The 18,993-nt window shown below is 39.1% G+C and overlaps 1 long non-coding RNA gene across 1 annotated transcript in view; it reads right to left on the reverse strand.

Annotated features, from left to right (window-relative positions):
* Positions 1-662: 662 nt before the first annotated feature.
* The window catches only part of LOC309688704, an 80,990-nt gene continuing 62,659 nt past the window's right edge, over positions 663-18,993 (reverse strand). The window contains exon 6 of the long non-coding RNA XR_014271145.1: positions 663-674. This is a non-coding gene — a long non-coding RNA (uncharacterized lncRNA). The remainder of the gene's footprint in view (positions 675-18,993) is intronic.

Below are 18,993 nucleotides of genomic sequence, written 5' to 3' on the forward strand. Positions count from 1 at the left end.
GTTACAAGTTCCTGCTTAAATTAAAGCAGCCATCTCTGTAGCTGGATCACTTTTACAAAACGTCAACATTTGTCCGGACCACTGAAGATTATTCAAGCTAAAATGTCACATTTGCATTCTTTTGGAGAGCCAATTCCCCTGCAGCCCTCTGCTAAGATACACCCTTTTACCTCGAGGTGAGACATTTAAAGGGATGGGCCTATCGCCAAAGCAAACCTTTAGTCAATAAATCTTCAGCATGCTGTGAAGTGATGTACACCAATAACGCTCGCCGTTCATCATAAGTGGACCGAACCTGCTGTGACTTTAAATGAAGGTGCTTGTCTTTAGCTAATTCGTCAATTCACTATGTGCAAATTCACCCCTCCCCTGCATGCACAAATTCTCATAAGGCCTTCAATAGTCTGCCTGGCAATCACAGCAAACACACAGATATTGTGTATGAGCGCATACAACAACGCCAACAACAACAGTCTACAAATACTTCTCCAGCAAGCGCTCTTAGGAATCACACTTCATATTTCTCAGGAGACGTCTGCTCTTTCAGTTCCTGGCTGAAGTTTGGAAAAAAGGGAGTCCGTTTGGAGGACAGAGTCTGCGACTTACCTCATTCTTCCTGGTACTTCCTGCCCTCCTGGCATGACCTGGATAAGGTCTGATCGCGCTGCCCTGCCCTGGGAAAGGGGAAGCCATTAACAGTCTCGTGAGAAGGACACATTCAAATAGGAAGCCATACAGAATAAACACAGTGTGAGTGCGCCGTCGCGTTCCCATGACCCAAAATGACTGGATGTGTAGGTGTGTTTGGGCATGTGTTCAGTGTCAGCCAGAAATCAGGAGTGCTGTGTGTTGACCCAGCCAATTTCCAGCGTGAGTTTAGACTACAGGTTATACCTTCCACCTGATTTTACCATGCAGAACTTTTGGGCTTTTAACGTGAAGGTAACCACACCTCCACATCACAGAGTTCACTATAAAAATTTTGAGAACTTTGGAAGCTTATTTAAGCTCATCTTGCTAAATATCAACCCAAACAGGCTCTTTGGGTCTTTCCTGATGTACTGCTTAAACACAGCAGTGTTTTAAGGCTTTAAACAATAGTTATTTTCATTGCTGATTAATCTAATTTGTCAACTGTAGTCATCGTTGAATCGAAAACATGTCCGCAGTCACATAAGCCAAAGAAAAGCACATTAGAGAGTCTGAAACTGAGTGATTGCATCTAAAGATTTAGATGTTAGATGTAAATGATCAGTTAATTAACTGACAGATCCAGTAAGAATTAAAACTTTGCGCATTAAATTCAAGCATTTCTTTCATTACCCACCATTCTCTCATTTATGTGCTTTGTATCTTTTCCAATCTGCTCTCAGTTCCAGATGTAAAATTCAAATAAGCCCTCTCTGAACTGGGCGCTTACCACTGAGAGGCAGTAGAGTTCCAGTGTTAAGCGCCTCACCATACAGTCCTAAGTGCCACCTTCAACGAAAGCCAAGCAAATCACAAACACATTCAATATTTCTTGATATACTGCAGACAAAACTATATTTACTCAAGGCCCAAATTCACTTAAATACAGGCACGACATACCGAATCACCACAGTGAGCTGAAAAATCCTCACGGTGTCCAGAGTGTGCATTTACAGGGCATAAAAAGAGCATTTCTATCAAAAGAAAAACACACATTTTGTGCAAATCTTACACTTGTGCTTTGATTTACGGTCACACCTTGGAACAATAGCAGGTTGCTATTTATTATTTCATGAAGATTTACTATGTGAACAATTTTAAGTGCAGTGATTTCACTTGGTGATGAGCCAGGGTAGTTTGCCGGAGGTTGCCAACATTATTTCATCTCCCTCCCTGTTACACTTCAATGGATAGAGCAAGATTTGCACTCCTAAACATGGGTCACAACCTTAGCTGGGGCAATCTAAGTGCTATATAGATTGTATAAAAGTAAATGTGTGCCTAGACAAAAGTAGACGAGCAGTATTCAGACCTCGGGGGGCTGGGGGTTGTATTAGGAGCCTCTGATTATACAATAATGAAGGATAAGGTTGAGAGCAAGAAGGAAAAGGGTGGGTTTACCTCTTAGTGAACAATACTATTAAACAAAGAATCCCATTTGCATTTAAGTGGATCAAAAGCTTGGTTCTCTAGTAATGTATGATTTATAGAGTATATAAGAGAAATATGCTATTACAATGGCTTTATTCAATTCCTGCCAGAAATCCAAATTGAGCAGGCACAGACAAATTGATAGGGGGTTTACAGGCTCAGAGATGGTATTATCATGGTTATCTTTATAGGCCTGGTGTGTGTTTGTGTGTCTGTGGTCATGTAGCTATATTTCTGACTGCCTGCTTGTGTGTGAGAGGTTCTTCATACGTGAGTGCGCGCATGCATGTATTGTGTGTATACATAAAGAGGGAGGGGGTTGTCACTGAAAGCATGGTGCAGATTAAAAAGGGTTGGGGGTGGGGGGGGGGGGGGGGGGGGATGTGCGAAGGAGTAATGACAAGAAAGCCGAGGGTTCCCAAGGCAACCTGCTGCTCCCTGGCCCTTGGTGTGGGGGGCCTTGTCTCATCTTGTGTTGTGCCTGAGCACCTGCATAGTGTTTGCACAGGCAACAGTGATTATTTTGATGATCTCTTGGCTTGCTAGAAGCCCACACTGCAGACCGTATCCACTGATCCAACATCCCCTCCTAGATGTCATCCATTTACTCAGCTGGAAATGTGCTGAAGAAATGCCTCATATGCGGAGACAAAAAAGATTGAGCCTAGAAAAAAGTAACAATGATGGGAGACCTTGAGTGACAGTTGTGACATGGTTGGTGCAGCCTTTAGCAGTGGATCCCCAGTTACATGTTACAGTCTAATTTCTACACTATCATCAAAGTGAGGTAATCACAGTGGGAATATGGCTGGATGATTTTGAACTGATTACATGTGGAGGGTATAAAAGCACTGACAGCCTTTGGTGAGTCGCAGTAAAGAAGCGGGGTGAACGATCTTTAAACCCCAGACTTTCCGGAGTTTCACTGTGTGAGCGCTGTGCTAGTGGTTATGATCCTTTTCAACAGAAGTTACATCATAAGACTCAAATGTAGGATGGTTATTTAGTGCTACTAAAGATAGGTAACATATGAGCTAGACAGGCAGACAGCAGACAGACAGAGAGAGAGAAAAGGATTAAAGCATGTTGTGAGAAATTAAACCTGCATTAACTTTTTTTTCACCTATTGTTCACAGTACTGTGTAACCATTTAAGCTGATATGGTTAGTTATGGGTAGTGCAAACTGAAACCTATAACTAATCATATAGGTTCATTTTGAGTTCAATCTAATTTGAACTAAACTTATTGCTCTGCTTTGTGTCTCAACCACCTCTTGATCAAAAGCTCCTCCGTGCTTTGCCAGCGAGCCAATGACTCACTGCCCACTGTTTGATTCCTAGCAGGCAGTGTTTGTCAGAGCTTTGTTTGTGGTATATTGATGCTGATGAGGCCCATGAGAGTCAATAAAAAACTACAAAGTTGCAAGCCATAAAAGCAAAACAATGGGCTGAAATGCTAAATGCTCCCTATAACTGAAGGGAACTTCTTCTGTGTCTTGGTCAGTAAAAATTCCCATTAGCATACACTAGATTGATTATTCTTTCCTTTCTTTTTTACAATTATGTTACATTGGGTTTTGTTTTTTTTTTGCAAAAATGCAAATGCCTTCTATGTGCGATAACAACGAGCTACTGTTTACTGACCCAAAGTCTTATACACACACTTTACCCCTTCTGAAGACCTCTGCATTTCCTGTTAGTCCCGATAATGCAGGAACAAGCAGTTATACTTCCTGGTTCTCAGGCTGGCGCGGAAGGAAGCACAGTCTGGTCACACGGTGCTCCCTCCCTCCCCTCCCTTCATTCTTCAAACTTCTCCTTCATTCAGTTTTTCTCCCTCATTCTTCAGCTGTCTTATGTCATTTACTTTTTCCTCATTGCTCTCACCTTTGTCTCCTTCTACCTCCCAAGCAGGGCCACACAGATTCAGGCAGTGGGAAGAAAAAAAAGGGCTACCTCTTGAAGGAGAGGGCACTCGAACAAACAAATAAACTTTTCTCGGCGATGGCAGGATGTTCCCCAGAACGAAGGATATTTTCACATGTCGTGGAGATGGTTTGAGGAGCGAAAAACACGAGCTCTATCTTTACAGGCTGTGTTTATCTCCTGTTGTGGAAGTAGGACGTGGAAGTTGTATTTAAAAAAGACAGCCTTGTCCTATTCTAGGGCAAGGCAAGAGCTATTGATGGAGATGTGTAACAAGAGGGGGGAGAGAAAGAAAAGGTTAACTTTCAAAGTGCTGTTGCAGTAGAGTGCTAGGAGAGTGATCTACTGTACACTTTCCTGCTAAAAAAAATGGCCACTCAACACCCGAAAACTTTTAATAAATCATTCATTCAGGCCTCTAGAGCACCATATGGGAACTTGCTGATGCAGTTCCAGAACAAGTGCCGACAAAGTAGTGCACTACGCGGTTATGTGTCCCCACAGACGTGTTATAGCATCATTGTCTGGCTGTAAGCGCCGCGCTCTTTGCTCATACTCCCCGTGGCGTGTCCCATTAGTGGTCTCTTGCAGGCCACAACTCATTCCCGGCACAAGCCAAAATAATGCATTATTAACCAGCCTTGCTTGTTTTTCCGTATGTGATCAACCTTAGAAGCAACCAGCATGGTATGGCCACATACAGCCAGGCATCAATGCATTCACTGTGCATACACACACACACACACACACACACACACACACACACACACACACACACACGTTATTTACTCTCAAATGCAATGCCCTCCAGTTCACAAGACCTATGTGAAAAATTGGAGCTCTGGTTACGGACAACAATGGTGGCATTTAATATGGGTCATGGTTACTAGGCAACCACAAGCCAAGTGGACTGGTGTTGGATTACTGATTGTTTCATAATTAATTATGGATTATGAATAATTGATTGAGAAGTGTTGGGTAATTTACAGTCGTGTGTAAATGGGACCTAATCCACCGCCTTACCCTCAGAGTGTGCGCGCGTTTGTGTGTGTGTCTGCATACAAATGGCATCAATTTATGCATGCAGCTATCATCTCTATTGGTGCAAGTAATATCTTGAGTGAAAAAAATGTATTTTATTTTCTTAATTTTCCATACAGTCTTTGTACATTTCTTTAATAATACAGTTCTCTATATTTCAAAAAGGAAGATGATATTTCTCATTTCCTTAATTGTTGTTAAGGAATACTGAACTGATACTGTCACCTGCAGTTTGTGGTTTCTTATGGAACCTAGAAGTTTAATTTTTTATTTTTTTTATTTTCTAAAATAGAAAGTTATAACTGGAAACTGTTATTTTGGATGTTAGCATGGACACATCAATGAGTAGCTGGTGAGAGGGGGTTTCGAGAAGAGCGTGTGTTAACAGATAGAAATAGAGAGTTAGAAAGAGAGGCAAAAGAAGAGAGGAGGATGTAGGTGAGAGGTAGATAAGCAGTGTGTAGGAGTTTGAGTGGGCTGGAGAGAGTGGGAGAGAGAGAGAGAGAGGAAGGGATGGAGCTGAAAGCAGATCTGGACGAAAAGACCAGCCAGGAGGGAAACTGTCCTCAATTCAAGCTGAATTTAAATCCAAGATTAGCTTTTAAAAACATTCACAACTCGACTTACTAATATCTGTCACAAGTTGATTAATGGCAGCACTTCAACATCTGTTACACAAAGGAAAACAGACAGGAATGACTGAAGGAACAGTGATTTAAAAGAAACTGATCTTTAAAAAAAATAAAATAAAAGTAATTAAAATTGTATAGTATTCAAAAAGATGCTGTTATTGGGGTGACCAGTAGGGGTCAATGGCATCACAGAGGGTAAAGAACTACAGTGTATTAGATAAAGAGATGGAAAATCAATGGAAAAGAAAATATGTTATTGTAATAAAATGTTATTAAAACATGTGCAAACATACAGAGTATAAGGCAAAAAGTTTGTACAATTCTAAAAATATTCTCAAATGTACTTCGTGACATCGTCATTATGGCTAATCAGAATTGAATCAAGAAGAAGAAGAGGGATGAACGTTTATTGTCCCTTTATTTGTCTTAGACATAGAGTGCTAACATAGCAGCATTTACATAACAGCTCAATAATAACATCAATTAAATTAATTAATTAATACACATTTGTTTCCCATAATACGATTCCACCGCACATTCAAGTACATGTTGATGTGACTCCAGAGCTTTTAGATTTCCCTAAATAACAGTTTGTTTCACAGCTGCTTGCTCTATGATAGATAGATAGATAGATAGATAGATAGATAGATAGATAGATAGATAGATAGATAGATAGATAGATAGATAGATAGATAGATAGATAGATAGATAGATAGATAGATAGATAGATAGATATCCACTACAAGTCTATATACAGAATAACTGAAATAACCTCCATCATCATTTTTAAGTAATTGTGCTCAGTTGTTTTCAGTTCCATTGTGGTCCCCAAATAAAAATACTGTATTACACTCTAAAAATGTGAGCAGCTTGCTGATGATATTTGTTTTCCTAAAATATGTCAGTATTTAAAGTATTCAGTTGTATTCACACAGAACAGTACACGACTGCGCTAAATAAAGGCATATCAAATCTAAATGTACCGTATTTTGACAGCAATTTTTTATAGAGTCTTGTAACACCATTGTAACAGTGTTTGTTCTCCATGTTTTTACTACTTCTGAAACAACTGAAAACACCAAATAGAATTAACAGGCATAGACCAAATTATTATATATTTAAGAAAGGGCAACAAAGTAAAGGGTGGAGACAGTAACCTAATGGAAAGAAATGCACACCAGTAAGGGTGGTATGAGCGGGAGATGCATAAAAGGAGGGAGGGGGAGAAAAAAGAGCGGCAGCTGAATGAAAATAAAGGAGGGAAGTAAAATGAGAAGTTAGATTAGTGTGGTATCACTTTCCTCCTTGGACCCCCATTATCACGCCTTCAGATCCCCTCTTTTGGCCTCACACAAACACACTAAATCACGTTGAGCCTCCCTGTTATGAGTACTTGGTGACTGTTAAGATTACAAGCCTTTGTGTTACAGGGTACAGTAAGGGAACAAACACTCAGAGCCTCAGTGTTTCTTTGTGTGAAGTTAACAGTCTGTAGGGATCAGAAATATGAGACTGAACGAACAAGCTGATATAAACATTCAGAATTAACCTTTTCAATATGCAAGTTTTCCCGATTACAACACAGATAAACAAAGTTTGAGACTGAATTAGTACTGCTTCAGTTAATTAAAGTCTACTGGGACCACCACGAATGAGAAAATATACAGAAATTGTGGTCTGTAAGACAATAGCATAAACAGAAGCTCAGCAACAAAAGTAGAATAAGTAAGAAAAATCTGTTATAAAAAAGTATGTTCGTCCAGTTTAAAGAAAAAACACTGAGTAACACAGCTAGTGATCTTCTGAAGTCAAAAGTAGTTACAGATATGGGCGATAGTTCTCTTATACTAATGTTTCCTCATTATGAATGCATATGAATACTTGCATACTTGTTATCAAGAGTGTTGAATGTAACATGTTCCAAAGTAATGTGTGACTGTAATTACATTACATTTTTCAATAACACAGTAATGTAATGTGTTTCTGTACTAAATTCACTAACTACATTACAGCAACAATGATGTAATAATAATAATAATAACTTTATTTATAAAGCACTTTCAAACAAAGTGCTGTACAAGTATTTGAAATTAAAGAGATAAATAAAATAAAAGCGATACATAGCAATACAAATAAAAAACACAATACAATATCATACTAACAACAACTTTATTTCTTATTCAATGGATTCCACTTTGTGTGCTGGGAGGTGGAAGATGGTGGAGCAGTCTGTAGCTTTTGAGGAGTCGTAATTTGGACGTTATTTTTCATTTTATTGCAAGACAAGACAAGAGCACAATGACAAAATGCAGACTGTGTCCAGGACAGAAACAACTGCATTATACTCCAACACAACTTCTGCTCTTGGAAAACATCTGTACAGACAACATGCTAACACAAAGCCAGTGAAGAATGATGTTAAAGCTGAGTGTTGTTCAAAGCTTACAAAGTTTGCAGGATTGCGATAAAGTTCACAGTGATGCATTATGTGGGAGTGGCTACCCCTAAAGTACACTTACTAGGTTACATCAAGGGTTGCAGTTTAGGTTAGTTAGGTAGGTATAGGGCTAGGAAATCAGCAATTCTTTTCCCCACGCCTATACCTAGTCTTAGTGTCCCCCCCATTTGTTAAATCCCACTTTAACTCCTGCATGGAAAGAAAGAACATATCTGATGTTGATCTTTGCTTTTGTCATCAGAACAATGATTGGTCACAAAAACAAAGTAAAAATAAACATATACATATATATATATATATACATATATATACATATATATGTGTATATATATATATATATATATACACATATATATACATATATATATATATATATATATATATATATATATATATATATATATATATATATATATATATATATATATATATATATATATATATATATATCCATAGGTCCCTCATCCTATTCATGTAGCCCCTCCCTACACAGCCTGCACCTGGGGTCTTGCCTGGGGTCCGATTACCACGGGGACCACCGTTACCTTCACCCTCCACATCCTCTCGAGCTCTTCTCTGTATATATACATATATATATATATATACATATATATATATATATATACATATATATATATATATATATATACATATATATATATATATATACATATATATATATATATACATATACATATATATATATATACATATACATATATATATATATATATACATATACATATATATATATATATATACATATATATATATATATATACATATATATATATATATATATATATATATATATATATATATATATATATATACACATGGAACTACCTTTGAGATATAAGCAATCAGGAAAACACTTAATACACAGAGGATCCTTTTTTTTTTTTTTTTGCTAAACAATGCAATAAGTAAAGATTTGGCATTACTGCAACCTGCCAGTTTAGCTCACTGACTGAGCAGGTGCTTACATGCCGTATGGCTGAAATGTACCAGCTCAGTTTTGAGTCAGGCAGGGGGCCCTTTGCTGCATGTCTTTCCTGTCAGCTTTTCACTGCTGAATTGTTGAATAAACAAAAGTCCCACAATAAATCTTTTTTAAAAAAGAAATGAAACTGGACATACTGAGAAAAGCAATCTAAAAGATGCAAATACACTGATAGTTGGGGCAATGTCTGTGCTCTCTGGTGACAAGCAGTTGTAGTGGATAGAAATATAATTGGAGTGAGTTGCAGGTAATAATGGATTGCATTTATGTAGCGCTTTTCAAGACCCTCAAAACTCTTTACAATTCCACTATTCATTCACTCTCACATTCACACAGTGGTGGAGGCAAGCTACAGTTGTAGCCACAGCTGCCCTGGGGCAGACTGACAGAAGCAAGGCTGCCATATCGCGCCATCGGCCCCTCTGACCATCACCAGTAGGCGGTAGATGAAGTGTCTTGCCCAAGGACACAACGACCGAGACTGTCCGAGCCGGGGCTCGAATCTGCAACCTTCCGCTTACAAGACGAACTGCCAACTCTTGAGCCACGTAATAGACTGTGGATGTTTACTAAGCAGCAGTAAAGCTGCCAAAAGTCATACAAGAGGCATAAAATACTCTGGCAGCACCACAGATAAACTGCAGGCCTGCTGTTCTGCCTACTTATGTGTGTTTTGTGTGTTTGTTTATTAGCAAGGATCTGAATGTAATGGAAAGTATATATTGCGGACAACCAACCATCTTCATGTTTGTTGTTCCAGATACAAGCTTATGTAACATTCCCGTTAGGCAACAATCTAGAACAGATTCAAAAGTTTCACTAGTATGAGCTGGTTCCTCTTACCATGAACATGTTATACTTACTACTTTAATGTCAGGTATAAAATCAAAGAGGAGAACTCCACCTTTATTTCAGCGTGGCTGTATTTACCTTTGATGGGGAGCCATAAGGGCTGCCGTCCTGCAAACTGCATGCTCGTCTCCTTTTACAACCTATTAATTATAGTGCCACTATCTCAGAGCCTTTGGCAATCTTTCCATCAGTCCATCACCCACTCTGTCTCTCCTTGGACAAATAATCTCTCTTTCGATTTCTCTCCGTCTGACTACTTTAAGATCTCTTTCTGTTTCATTACACTGGCATGACTCCCTGTGTTTTTCATTTTCATTCCGTTAAAACTGGCAAAGAGTATCACATAACAAAGCAGACATGCATCCACAAAAGAAACCACTACCTTTGGCAGTTTCAAATCCTTTTATGTCTCTCTTTCTTTCGTTCTTTCTTTCACACAAAGCGATAACCACATGATGACTACAGGTTTACTGGAAAAGTCAGGAAGGATATACCTGAATAAACATGTAGTGTGTGTGTGTGTGTGTGTGTGTGTGTGTGTGTGTGTGTGTGTGTGTGTGCGCGCGCTTGTGGTTTAATGTGTGTACATGCATCTACAAAGACCACACACTTTTGCAAAAACTGTACTGAAATGTATGTCAGCGTGCAGTTCTGCACAAACAATGTAAGCATTTGCTCACATGCATACTGTGGTATATGACATTACGCTCTACAGCGAGGAAAGTATATTTCAGTTTTAGCTCATGAGTGTTGTGTTTGCACTGGACAGGTTGTAATTTACAGAAGGAACACAGTGGCTCACAAAGGGGCAGGACCCAGGGGGGCCATCAAGCTGAACTTGCTGTTCCCCGGGACGTGCCCTGGGAAGAGACCCGATGTCACATGGATAAAAACAACACACACGCCCTGTCAAACAGCAGGGGAGGATGGATGGATCGAAAGAGGAGAGGGGAGCAATAAAGAAGACGGAAAAGAGAATAATGGCGGCCAGAGTTAAATGGACAGTCGATAGAATAAGATGGAAAAAGACAAATAAAAAGGAAAAAAGTGACTGTGTGAATGGTGCAACCCTGGAAGTACCATGCTATCATCTGACAGTGAATGGAAGAGATTATAATACTATAACGGTAATGTATCACTTGAATCCCTGCTGGGTCTGCACTGTTAACAAGCAAAAATAGAGGCGTGGTCTGGCGATCTGGAAATAAGATCAGCGTGACCCCCTCAAAAGCCACAGGGGAGTCACAAGTTGGTTTTGTATTTGAATGTCTTTGTTTTCACAAATGCAACCCTCTTGTTCTCCAAATAATTCTGCAATAGTGCAAACTAACAGTAGAGCAGCAATACAAGAATTCTAAAAAATGGACCTCAGTGACAGCTGAAGCGCATAAAGCGACAGCTCGGGATGAGTCAGTTTACTTGCTGTCTCTCTGGCTTGTCTCGCTTTATCGCTAAAGAGAACCAGTTGTGTAAGGAGGCATAAAAAGGCAACATCTGTGGAGCCTCCACTCTTAATGCTGGAATGTAAAGATTTATGAGAAGTATTCAGACAGATGACTCGTACAGCGTTAGAAGCCAGGCCTTGAATTTTATGTAGCTACCTTAAATGTGTGGAAAGGAAATTCTAATTTAGCTTTAAAACTTGTCCTATCTGCATTGAATTTTTGCCGCCCGACTGCACTTCAATTGCAGAGACTTGCTAATGGATATCCTCTTGTCTCTGCCATCTGATGCTTTACTGCTCTTCTGGGGTGGAGCATGTTTTTCTGAAAGTGTGTGCGTATATGTGTTTACACTGCAGTGTCTCTGGGGCTGACCACTGCATGATCAGGTGACCTCCTTATTCGATGTGTAAATTGACCCTATGTTGGACACTGGCCTCTTTTCTTTCGATTGAAGTACTGTATACCACTTCTATACTACTTAATGTCTGTCAGTGAGGAAAAAACACTCAGTCTGTGCAGCTGGATATGCTGTGACTTCCAGGAAGAGTGATCAAAGCTTCTTCCTTTTCTTTGGGATCAAACGACAAGGGAATATTTACTGCTTTGTTTGGTACTAGGTCAGAGAACTGCATCATTAGATGAAGATGGGAAACTAGAGACACTTTAGTTCCACTGAAAAACAGAATGTTACAACAGAAACAAAAAGCATGTCCACAATTTCATGCATCCAGAATTATATAAAACAGGTGACAAGGACAAGCAATTATTTCCTGTATGTTATACAGATGCTGTATATCGATAGTAATATGACTTAGAATCTTACAGGGCACAGAAATGCTCATATACATACTGATAACTACTTCTACTACTACTAGTAGTAGTACTACTACTACTACTACTACTACTACTACTAATAATAATAATAATAATAATAATAATAATAATAATAATAATAATAATAAATATGAAAACAAATCTGTTTTAGCAACTGAATTAGAAGACCTGCCATCTCTTGTTTCCATCTTCAGTGTCTTTTTCTACTTTAATGCATTGTATACAAAAGTCAGATAACAAACACAAAGAGTAATCTGTTATGTCCTGTGCAATTCCTCACACATGTTGGTTATTTTGTCCAGAGGTCAGGTAGGCTACTGTTATCTTGGAAGATGTTGGCTCATTGCATAGTGGGTTAATACTGGTAGCATCTTTTTCATGATTCCAAAATAACCTTGATAATTTTGTTGCAACTCTTTGCTGTAACTCAAGTATCATTCCACCCCTCATCACCAGTTTTATGGGGTTGTGCTCACAAATGTTTACAAGTGTTGTTGAGTAAATAATTGCTCACTATTAATTACTGGAGTTAAAAAATATTACTTTTCGGTGGCCCTAGTCCTGTTCTAAACCTCTTGTGTACATGACCAATTTTACTTCTGTTTTGTCCTACCTGCCTGTTGCCAGCAAGATCTTCTCTTTCATTTGGCCAAACTAGCAGTCATCACAGTGCAAAGCTGTCAAAGTTCAGTTTTACTGATCTTTGACTACAGTAGCCCCTGAGCTGGGTAGTGCACTTTGACTTTCCTTTCTCCAGGATCAGATTTTCATTGTACAGCAAAAGCCTTTCAAAAAAATGGGTGTCAGAGTGCAGCACGATGCGTACGAAGGCAATAATGTTGGGTAACATTACTACCAAGCATGCTGGGAGGAGTGTACATTAGTTGAAATCTAGTTTGGACAAAAACATTTACATTTATATTCAAGTTCTAATTCTCCCAAATTTTGACGTTTTTGGACTGTGGATGGAAACTCGTTTACACAGGCAAAACCCACTCAAAGCTAAGGTTCCAATGCTGTGGGTCAACAGAATGTTGCTCACAACCAAACCACTTTAACCACTTTATTGTTTCAGTGGTTTGTTCAACCCTTGAAACACGAAAGTTTTGCTTCATTTCTGGTCATTTCAAACAAACATATAATGTCAGCTGTAATTCTTGACAGATAGACAGTTGACTTCATAACATTTACTTAATCCTTCATATGTCACCTCGTTCATTGTAAGGTGGCCAACTAAGCACTCGCTATAAAAAGGTACAATAAAGAAGCAATATTTTGTACAAGAGTGAAAAGGAGCATATGGGCAGTAACATTTTAATGGATCACAATCAAACAAAACATCTCCATAAGTCCATTATGACGAGAAGAGATCAACAGAAACAGCTGTTTTATGGCTTGTGTTTGCAGTTGAAACACGCCAATGTGTTTTTCCAGATCGCAATTAGAGCACAGGGTGATCACTGCTGTTGGTCCAGTTTGTCATTTTATAATACATTTGTAAGAGACGTGACAGGTGTTTCATTATGTCTACATGGTCGGTTATTATTTCACTGAACAAACTGCATACAATAAAAAAAATAATAAGAATGTAGCACAATAAGGTTTTATAACTGCCATTTATCAGTGTGATGTTCCCTAATCTCTACAGTATCTTGGTTCTCAGATAAAGGCCTGGCTATCAGTCTGTTGTGTATATGCTGAAATCAAGCTCAAAAGACTTCCCAGAATTCAAATAAATTTTGAAAATGTTTGCTCTTGCTGAGAGTCTCCATAGGTTCAAGGGACAAAACATTCTGGTTAAAAAAAAAACTTCTAACAACACACAAGGTAATACTGATTCATTCGCAAGAGATGTAGAAGAAGCTGATTGGCTTTGCTTAGTAACAGTTTTTGTTTTTCAGGGTTTGTTTGTTTGTTCTTTTGTTTGTGTGCTCCAACTGTTGAATGGCATGAAAATAATGTCGAATCCTGAAATGTCTGGTATCTTAAAGCAACTGCTAAATCTAATTTAATACCATGCCTGAACAAGGAAATAAACATTTTATGGAGTCCTTAGTTTGGCGTTCTATATTAAGGAATTAACTGACAACATAAAATACTACCACACAGTACAAAAACAACAGTTCTGGGGCCATTGCTGTGTTTGTGATGGATATTACCATATTTTTATTTCATGAAAAAAAAAATTGGATGGATTACCTAAACATGTCTCTGGCTCGTGAATCCAGTCCTGCTCTGGCAACAGTTGGTGAGCTTGGCTGTAGTGGCCATCTCATCATCCAGCTGAATAGCAGCCGTTCCAGCAAGCAGTTGTGGGATGTGGGCCCTGGGCCCCAGGCCCCAGCTGCTGACTTAGCTTCACTGTGAATCTGCTGAGTTTGAATATTCATTAAGCTGGCCAGATAATCATAGACTCACCAGTGTTTGCGTTGCTACCTCAGGGGTTGAAGGCCCCATTCAGACACATGAGGTTTCGTTTTTTGCCAGCAGACACTTTCATGTGGGCTTAGACGTGACTCTCGTGACGCACTACATCATTGTACCATACACACTGTTTCACTGAAACCAATAAAATAACAGGTCATCACATGATGGGATAGTGGCTCATAATTATTATAAAGTGTTGTCCATGACCTTTGATCCAGTCTTAGAAAATGGAAATAAACCCACAAATTGCCTGGCATACTTATTATTATGATTATACTGAGCATGTGCTCAGCCTAAATTCTCTTGCAACATTTCCCCACTAAATTTCATCATGGGAGCTGGCTGGGCAGGCAGGAACCAGAATAAGTAGCTCTGGGTCTTTCTGGCTCTCATGAGGCTTTGTGATCCTGGAGTCCTCGATGGCACACGGAAACTGAACAACCTTGGTATCCTGCTCTAGTGAACCAAGTAATTCCCTGTCAGTTGGAGGCTTATAGAGCAACTCTGCTCCCTGGGAAGATGCTTTTCATTGCTACAACACCCACAAATCACCATTTTCATGGTCTGACTTCCCCTGCAGAGCCAGGCCTTTTGCCCCCATTGTATACTTAGGGAGAGGGTTAATTTCCAGGTGTCCTTTGCCCGATGCTGTTAACAAAATTGGGACCTCTGACTGGACAGGAAAAGACTCTATTTTTGGGGACCAGATGGTCACATGCCCACAATTAGCTTTCCCCTGCAAATTAGGTTGGATGACATCAAGGCAGCTGCCGGAGAACCGTTGGGGATTATGTGGACACTGGAAGTTGATGTGTTTTCATACAACCAATAAGGGACACGCTAATTTTGAGAGAAAACGTTTGGAAATTTTAAGCTGACGCTGTAGTATCTAATTTCCTCTCAATCTTTTAGTGATTCTGAGAATTAGTCTACAGAGAATTTACAGATTTGGAGGTCTACAAATAGCATCTTTGGTATTATATAGCATCTTTGGATTATTCATTCAGGCTGTTTAAGGGAACATACCACAGAAACCAAGTGTGGTATCTTCTTTCCTGCCCAGTGGTCTCCCTTTCTAGTTGTTCTCCCCTCTTAGGAGCAAGTGGTGGTGAGCACGGTGGCAGAACAGATCCTCCAGGTGATTGAGTTTTCAGCCAAAGCACCTTGAATAATTAAGCACGTGTTGTGCGAGCCTGCTCAAGTTTCGCAGTCGATTCAAATTACCAAGTGTATACAAACAGATGGAAGCGCATACGTAAGCACATGTGTACTCATACAAAATCTTCTCTGTGTAAAGTATCCACACACACACAAATACAGACACACTCCCCAGTATAGAAAGGCCCTTGGCTATGCAGCTTTGTGGGAGGTTATCTCACTCTTATCTGGTCTTCTCCCTCCCTCTCACTATCTGCTGCACAATCAACTGTGGTTTCAAAACAACTTAATCCCTCTGACTGCACTGTGTTGTTGCTATGCCGGCTAGATGTCCTACACCAGGGTACAATTTCACACCACTGTATCCTACTCAGTCCGGTAGTTATGTTTATCCTTGAGGGCATTATGGAAATGCATTTTTGATTATGAATGATGGTGAAAAGCCAAGTGTAAGTCTTTTGGTTATTAATTTGGGTTCAGACTTCCACAGGTTTAAGTAAAACCTTTGTATGCCTACAGTATCGTTTAGTGTGAAAGCATGAGGAGAATGTGTCACAATTATGACGATGCTGCTGCCACTGACCCTTTTTGGGATAGTCTCCAGCATTTTTTGATTCCTCGCTGTTTAATGCCAAGAAAAGGCAACAACTGCCTTACAGCACAGGTTGCAAAAGATTCTTTCCTTATTTTATCTAATTTTAGGATCCAAAAAGTGAATTTCTCCATCTTCCAAATAAAAAGAAAATGTCCTGATGTCAACCAGCTTTCTTAACCAGACCTCATTTAAAAGAAATCTAAGGTGAGGCTTATGTGATTCGTATGAAGGACAGTCAAATCTACAGAATAACCTTTCATAGGAATCAATAGTGTAATTTTTACAGAGAATGAACTTTTCTAAAACACAGGGGTCTAAAATATTAAATGTTTACGTAGAAAAAGAAATTCAGAAAATGACGGTTTTGCTGAGCTACAAAAACAAAATAAGATAAAAACATTCTAAAACGGTCTCGGTCTTGCCCTCCTTCTTTCCCACTTCCTGCTGTGTTGCATGGCAGCCCGGCTGGCATCACCCATCTGGGCTGTGATACTCGATGATGTCATGCACCTGGCTGGGCTCTGCTGCCACTGCGACACCTGATCATGTTTGGCATGGTCCTGGAGCTGTTCATGGATGTTGGTACAAGTGTAATGTGACAGCTCATTCCTTTCACATTGCATGCATCTGATGTCGTCTCTGCACACACTGATAGACTTATGCTACTCAGTTACAGCGCTCTTCACATGCCAGGGTGCAGGAAATGCAGATCCATTTGGATCGCTCAAGTTGGATCACATGAGCAATTTGGGAAAAGCAAAAGATGCTAAGCGCAACATATGTGCTGCATAGAAGTTGGCGTGAGTGACTTGTGATCTCCAGCGGGACTTTAATTCATATATATAAACTGTTCTTATGACAGCCACAGTCATAAGAATAGAGATAGTCTACAACGCAGAGCTCACTGATAAAATAAAAAAGACAAATATTAATAATAAGAGGCAGCGACTGTACAGAACTAAAATCTGTATGATCTCTCACAGCATCTATAATGTACAAACAGATTGTTTTCAGCTTTCCGAGACAACATGGACAAGAATTCCTAAACAACTTTTTTGCTAAAATGAAGATATTGGTAGCTGTAGTTTTGCAAACCATAGCCCCAGTCTTATTCAATATATTTCAGATGCTTAAATTTTTAAGGACCTACATCTTTTGTGTTATTGTTTTATTGCACTAAATTTTATCAGTGTCCATCAGGTCTGGCCTGCAGGTGGGCCAGAGTTTCATTCTCTTTCTTTTACACTGGCCTCATGGTGTTATAATCATGGGTGAAAGTGGGATTTAATAAGTGGAGAACTCATGATATGTATGTGTCGGCAAAACCATTATTCAAAAGTAAGACATGTAAAACTTCCTATTGTGAGCTTCAGTAGATTTATTGACTTTGGTTGAAGTGCGTGATCAGCTGACCTCTGCTGCTGCTGCTCAGAGGTTTTCTGCTCTGTATGAATTTAACTGAATTCAGCAAGAAGCAAGCAAACAAATCAGTTTCAATTTAAATGGATGTGTCTTACCTTTGACATAATCTACAATTGACCATAAACACCACAGCGGCTCTGCACAAGTCGATCACAGTGCATCACTGTAAATTTAGCCAAATCTATTTAATAAGATATATGCAGATGTTATGCAAGCTATATGGCTAATATTCAACTGTTTGATACTATAAAGCTAGTATAAAAAGTAGAATTCAGTGAGTTAATTAAATTAACATATCACTACCATAAATATAAATGTCTGCTAACATTGAGACAACCTAATAACAGTACCCTAGATGTAAACAGTCCAACACAATACGTTAGTGTAAACTTCATCACAATACTGTAAACTAATCAGTGTAGTCTCCACTAAACTATATTAAACTGCCTAGTACTTTCATGCAACATCATTACACATCAAATTGTTTTTCAAGTATTTCACAACTTGATAAGAAAATCAGACACAAATATATGATTAAGCAATTTCCTGTTTGTCAATGTGACTGAGCAGTCCTCACCTTTAAAAATAATCTGTCATCTATTTCTCCTGGTAACTCCTTTTTACATCTTTCCTCCATCCTCACCATCACATATGAATGTATTTTTCTTGCTTTGGAAATACAGCCTCTGTAACTTTAGCTTGACATTATGGTCTAAATTGCAGTTTGTGTTTGGTATTATTTGTTGAGCTCTTTGAAGCATTTGAAATTGCCTTGAAAAGTATAAGCATCAATTAAAAATTCTCCATTAATGGTCAATAATCTTCTTTACTGCTAGCCAGAGTCCTCAGCGAAATGCTAATTCTGTGACAGCTTTATTGACATCTGCAGCATTAACGTATCACAGTCACAAGAAGGAAAAAAGGTTGTGCTGAGGGTATAAGTGGGCAATGGGATAACATTACTTTCTTAGTGAGAGAACAGTTAGTGAGCAAGCATCTCTATGCAATCAGCTGGAAGAAACACTGGGGTCGACACACAACAACCTGAGAGCATCATGTATTAAACTGGCTATCAGATT

The sequence above is a fragment of the Aulonocara stuartgranti genome (assembly GCF_965226115.1).
Source record: "Aulonocara stuartgranti genome assembly, chromosome: 15".
Taxonomy (NCBI): Eukaryota; Metazoa; Chordata; class Actinopteri; order Cichliformes; family Cichlidae; genus Aulonocara; species Aulonocara stuartgranti.